This window comes from Amphiura filiformis, chromosome 1 (assembly GCF_039555335.1).
Source record: "Amphiura filiformis chromosome 1, Afil_fr2py, whole genome shotgun sequence".
In the NCBI taxonomy this organism is placed as follows: Eukaryota; Metazoa; Echinodermata; class Ophiuroidea; order Amphilepidida; family Amphiuridae; genus Amphiura; species Amphiura filiformis.
The window spans coordinates 24,748,301-24,754,847 of record NC_092628.1 but is presented as its reverse complement, the minus strand read 5'-3'; positions in this window follow the sequence as shown (position 1 = coordinate 24,754,847).

The window sequence follows — 6,547 nt, the reverse complement described above, 5'->3', positions numbered from 1 at the left end:
ACTATTTACTATTCAAAAAAAATTTTTTTTAATTAAAAAAAAAAAGTTTTTAACTGTTTTTCCTACCCTTGCACAAATTCTAACCCACCCCACACAGTGTCTTCGACCCTATATCTTCATGGCAGGAATCGCCATGGTAGGTTAAATCCACAGCCACGATTAGCCATTTGGTTCAAACCTTTAAAGCTCTTTTAAACTAATAATTAGTCGAGGGACATAACTAAGGCTACTCACAATAGCCGGGTAATCGATCTTGGTTGTGCGTGATTAAGCTTGTATACCCCATTGAGGTCAATGGTCATCGACTTTTATACTGCCTACAGTGAGTGCAGCTGTACTACACGCTGCACGCTGTAGTCCATAACAGGACCAACGCAATATAAAATGGTCAAATTTTGAGTTCAAAGCGACGGCCAATTTTCAAAGCGCATTCTAGCGACTATCATATCTGTTCAACACGTATTTCCAAGTTTATGAGACCAAATCTGGTTTCTTGAGAAAAAAATCATGACGGGAGATATTCATCATTTTCTAACCCGGTATCAGAAGATTTTCGTCTGATATCAAAATCGTGCATAGCAATTCACGTGTATCGATCCCGTGTATTCATTTTAGTGTCCCTTCTGCACCAAATAATTATTAGCCAGGCGGTGTCGGTGTGCCCCAAACCTTACTTCATGTATACAAACCCACCCAAGCCCAACTAGCCAAACACCCTTGCCCCAACCCCCAAAAGGGAATAAGGGATGAAATTGATTTCACCCCAAAATCGGACCTATATTTAGCTTTTAAACTTAGTAAATGCATGAATATTAATAAAGTTTCAATTACTTTATTTAGCCTCATCTCATCAAAATGGCAATTTTTTATGGCTAATTAGGTCCTATAGGATGGCGAAACCTTTCACATAATTTTGGAAATTAAAAAAAAATCTAAAATTCTAAAAATACCCAAAAAATACATTCAAGTGCAAAAGCTTTTTTTACATTGAACAGCCAAAAAATAGCAAAAAATTTTGAAGTCTTTCCTCATATGTCATGTCTCTAATCCTCCTTTTTTGAAAAAGTCCGGACGAGAAACTTGTTTCTTTTTTTATTTGGCCTTACACCCTAAAAAGACGTAGGAAAACATTAGGAACACGTTCAAATATGCAAAATTTCCTGCTCGCTACGCTCGCATTATATGATAAGACAATTTAAGGTTTTCGCAAGGGTGGAGAATTCGGCAGAAGTTTGACGATAATTTTGCCTTTTTGGACACTAAAATGCATTCGATCCTTAATTTTGTTTCAACCGAGTCTTGAATTAGCAAGCACAATAAGGCGGGTACCAATTTTATATACCTTTGATGAAATTGTGAAGAAATTTTTTGAATATCTGACCTGCGCAAACCATTAAGCGTGTATTTTCCATAGACAGACAAATGGCGTGAGCCAGTCCTTAGGTACGGTATGTATCGTAGGACTGGCAAGCGAGTCTAGAATTACAAGGAGATATATCTGAAGTGGCGACACTGGGGGGCATTTTCCCCAAATATTTTTCTTGCCCCCAAGTAAAAACACAAAAAGTTGCGAAAATTTCAACATTTTGCGGCAATTTTGTGCACAATTGGGGAGCAATTGCCAAATAGGGTGCAACTCTACTATATAAATCTTCTTACAAGACTGCCCTACCCCAACCCTAAACACCTAAACTAAACTCTGTAAATGAGGACTGAATTCAAGTCTAGCAAGTTGCACCCTATTCGGTGATTGTACCAAAATAAAAATTTGTTGATTTTGCCCCCCCTGAAATTCCTTTTGCCCTCCCCATTGCCTGAAATTCCTCTTGCCCCCCCCCCCCCCATTGCCCCCTGAAAAAAATCCTGGTGCTGCCACTCTATATCTGGCTGTGAAAACTAACATATTATATGGAAAAGAAATGCAAATCTATTTATTATGGAAATGATGTTACAATCAGTGGCGGTGACAGAAATTTTTTTTTGGGGGGGGGGGGCATTGGGGAGGGGCAAAGTAAATTTCAGGGGGGAAAAATCAACAAATTTTGCGCAATGTTGCTGCAGAAAAAGGACATTTTCGTAATTTTGAGTTACGGGGGGCAAGGGTTCTGACTGGGGGAATTTGCCCCTCATGCCCCCATGGTGCCGTCAATGGTTACAATATGGCTTTAACATGTTTAATGTAGGCATGGACCATGGTAGGTAGTTAGGGCAAGGGGTACCCCCCCCTCCCTCCCTTGCTGAAAAATTAGACTTTTGATATAATTGATAGGACCAAATAGGTGGATGGGCCCATTTACCACTTTGAAATTCTCAGCGGCACATCCCTACCCAAACCAAACTTTAGTACCCCTTCCCAGGGCTCGAAATAATCGCTGGCCCAGTAACTTTCACTATCAAGCCAGCGAACTTTCTGTACCTAGGTGCAGGGCCGTAGCAAGGTTGAAAAATGTGGGGCAGCCATCACAAATGTGGGGCGGCCAAATTAAAAATTTATGGCCAAATTGAAATAAAGACATAAAGAAACACATAACAAATTTATCAAAAAGTGGGGCGGCCATGGCATCCCTGGCCGCCCCGCTTGCAACGGCCCTGCCTAGGTGGCCAGATGGGCCAGTAGCTTTTTGGCAGGGGGTGGCCAATTATGGTTGTTGTCGTCACTTACCACATAAACACAAAACTGTGACAAATAATTCCCACATTGTAGGCCTATTTAAGAAAAGAAAATCCATTACAGGTACATTGTAAATGTTCACCCCCCCCCCCTGTTCACCCTTTTGGTCACATGTAATCCATGGAGAAGTAATTTCTCCTTTCTAGTGATTTTATCATTTTGAAACAACTGCTGATTAAAAACTTCTATGAAAACCTCATTTATGTCAAAATTAGCTTCCACAAGTCATTATTTTGCACTACATGATGGTTGCATGGGTGATTAAGGGATCAGAGACAGAAGAAAGGTGAAGGAAAACAAAACGATTAAATCAATCATATCATTGATATCGAGAATGTTTTGTACATTACATGTATGGGATGTTGAAAAGTGTAAAAACAAAAGGATTTTGAGAAGAAATAACTTTGGTAGGGTAGCAAAAAGATTCCTCTATTCTCAGGTTTTTAATTTTTTCAAATCAACAAACTAAATATCAAGTTATGCAAAGAAATGGTCTGTATAACTCCTAAATTGAAGCTTTTTTCCATTGAGGTCTAATTGTAAAACAAGTATGATATGATAAGCACACAAATTGCAATGCAGAATCAATAAAAATATATACATATTAAAAGAGAAGTTGAAAAACGAGCCATAAAACAAAACTGAACAAATAATGAAATCATGAAATCACTTTTATTATGTTTACAGTGATTTTACAGACACCAAACATGCTAAAATCTTATCTCTTTATTCCCTGGACCAAACAGTCTTTGATAAAATGAGCACACATATTGATCATACTGTGTCAAGTGTCTTTGTCCCAATTCCAGCCAATATTTGAGTATGTCATCATGAGGCCAAAGGTCAGTATTGATCAATTGGTTAGGCAACTATTATACGAGTCTGTAATTATATTTGCACAGATTTAGCTTGGCTACTGAGATTGGTGGTTGTTGTTACCAGCTCACACTCACATCAAATATCAATTAGAATTATTATGAGTTTTCTGTCAATTGCAAATAGGTGGTGTGCAGGTTATTAAGGGGTACTACACCCCTGCCCAATTTGTGCCTATTTTTGCATTTTTCTCAAAAATTATAGCGCATTGGTGACAAGTAAGATATGTATATTATAGGGGCAAGGACTACAATTACTGCACTTGAAATTTTATTTCAGCACATACAACAGTTGTGGAGTTACAGTCAAAAATGAGGGAAAACCAATATTTGATCAATAAATCAATAACTACTTGCTTTGAGTTGCTGAATTTTCAGTACAGTAGTTGTAGTCCTTGCCCTATAATATACATATCTTACCTGTCACCAATGTGCTATAATTTTTGAGAAAAATGCAAAAATAAGCAAAATATTGGCTAGGGGTGTAGTACCCCCTTAAGGTAAATAATATCTAGTACTGAATCTGGTACCAGCATTAAATGTCTGGTTGGTACTGAACAGTAAATCACTGAGCCCCGGAACTGAGCTTTGGGCTGCTTGCACAAAATTGGTCAAAATGAAAAGCTCCGAATCTGGGCTCAGTTATCATTGGCTACAATTCATATTATTATTAATATTATTATATCAACCTGGGCTAAATTTAGAATGAAAAATATGAATTTTACATGATAATGTTGTCTGGTCCAAAAATACAACTCTTTGGGTTGATACAAATTTATATAATAAATTCTTCATCCTTTTATGCATCTCTGCCTGACATAGACATTGTTTCTATATGAATCCGAGGCACATACACATTTAAATGAATTAGGTTTAATTTGACCTACTTTTGCCTGAAATGAGTTTGCTCATTTTCCAGGGTCTATGGTTTGCTATCAAATTTCATGCATCTGCCAATCCTCAGTGTCCCAAAATACAAAATACACTGTTGTCAAAGGAAATGTAAAGTAATAGGTTTTATATCCACATTATTATTACCATTTACTTAGATCATATAGGTTTATGGAAGATAACAAAACATGTTGTATACTCTTGGTCACATCTCTAAGGAAATTGTGTTTACTTAACTGGCAACACTATGCACTGATCAATCTCAGTAAACTGCACATCCAAGTGAGCACATATATTTTGCGGCCAGAAATTTTTGCTATAAATATAACAAAGCTGTTCTTTCTAATTTTGCATGATTTATATGCATAACTTTAGTGAGAATGTCTTATAGTACATTGCCAAGATTGAATTTTCAAATTTTAGTTGTGTAAAAATATATACAATTTTAATGATGAATTTTGTAAAAATTGTTTGCCACAAAAATTTGTCATACTACCATTTATCAAGTATTTACTCTAGATACCAGTCTGATCAGTGATTCGCTAGTGATGCAGAGAGCACTTGATTCAATTTTTTCCAGTCCAGTTGGAATTACATGCCCAAATACGGTACAAAATACATGTAGATCGCCTCTGCCAGTCTTAATCAAAAGCAATAAATTGTGCTTTGGATGTATGTCGGATGGCCAACATATTATTAGAGTAAAAAACGGTAAGTATTTAATTGCAGTGGATTGTTTACACTTGAGGAGAGTTGAGCCCAGCATTCAATATCAAGTGGTGTGGTGTATTGAATGTCCACTGCTCAGTGTGTGTTTTGTTGCTTTCTACTGAAGACTGCAATACATGCTTGTTGTATAGTGTTACTTGGAATGCTCAGTTGTTCTATATTGGTGAATACTGTCTGGATTTATTATAAACATGCAGTAGATTTACTGTAAGTGGTACTCTCATACACACCTTGTATAGAATTTTGCCATTTTGGAATATAGACTTCTTTGGGTAAGTAATTACAACTTGTTTAAGACTGATTAGTTTCTATAGATCAGAAATTATTTACAGTATAACCTATTGATTTTGCGCAAGTACCTTAATTGCCCTAGTTGCTCCTCAAGATACCTGCTAGATTCAGTGCAAGATCTGGTAATCTGTGCTGTTACACACTGAGAAGCTGATTACTACCTGCATGCATGCCACCAACCAGTATATGCTGGCGAAGTTACGCAATTAATCGGATTAACTACCATAGCAATCGGTCAAAACAATTTTGAATATATCGCGCAGCACTACAAGCAGGTTGAACTCATCACCTGTGTAAGTCTGCAATCATAGATTGAATACAATACTGGTCTTTTCAAAGATACTAATCTTGAAGGTGTGAGTGATCAGCACGACATGGTTCATATACCGCGTGAATGTACCAGTGCAGCACGGTATATTCAACAATTGTTTTGACCTATATTGCTATGGTAGTTAATCTGATTATTACATAACTTCGCCAGCGTATTGCATAGTGGAATTGAGGATTCGTCCTTGCCGTTTGCTTTCCCCCCGGTTGGTTCAGTTTCTATTTCAAATTAAAGGTACACAATGTAGGATGTATGACTGTTCCAGAATTTCAAAATGACCCTCTCACTGGGAATCAAGGACATTTGCAGCAATTTACCCCCTATTTTGCACGAAATGAAGGAAAATTTTCCCCCAAATACCCCCCTATTTTTATCATTTTGAGGACGCATTTTCATTTCACCCCATTGTCACGGGGAATCTAGGAATTTTTTCCAGAAAAAATACCCCTATTTTTACCATTTCAAGGACACTTTTGAATTTTACCCCCTATTTCACAGGGGAAATGAGGACAATTTTTTTGGAAAAAATACCCTATCAATTTTCCATTAGCTGCTATAAAAAACGGACAGAAAAAATACAAGAAACAAAAACTGTACTGTAGAGGTAAATGTGGATGAAAGTCCTGGAAATACACCCTGTTTTTCATTTCACAGACAATTTTGCTCCAAAATACCCTTAATTTGACAATCACAGACAATTTTGTCTGCGAACTCACCAGGCTTTGCCCACTCCCTCCCCTAGGCTTCACCTTTGCTGTAGCA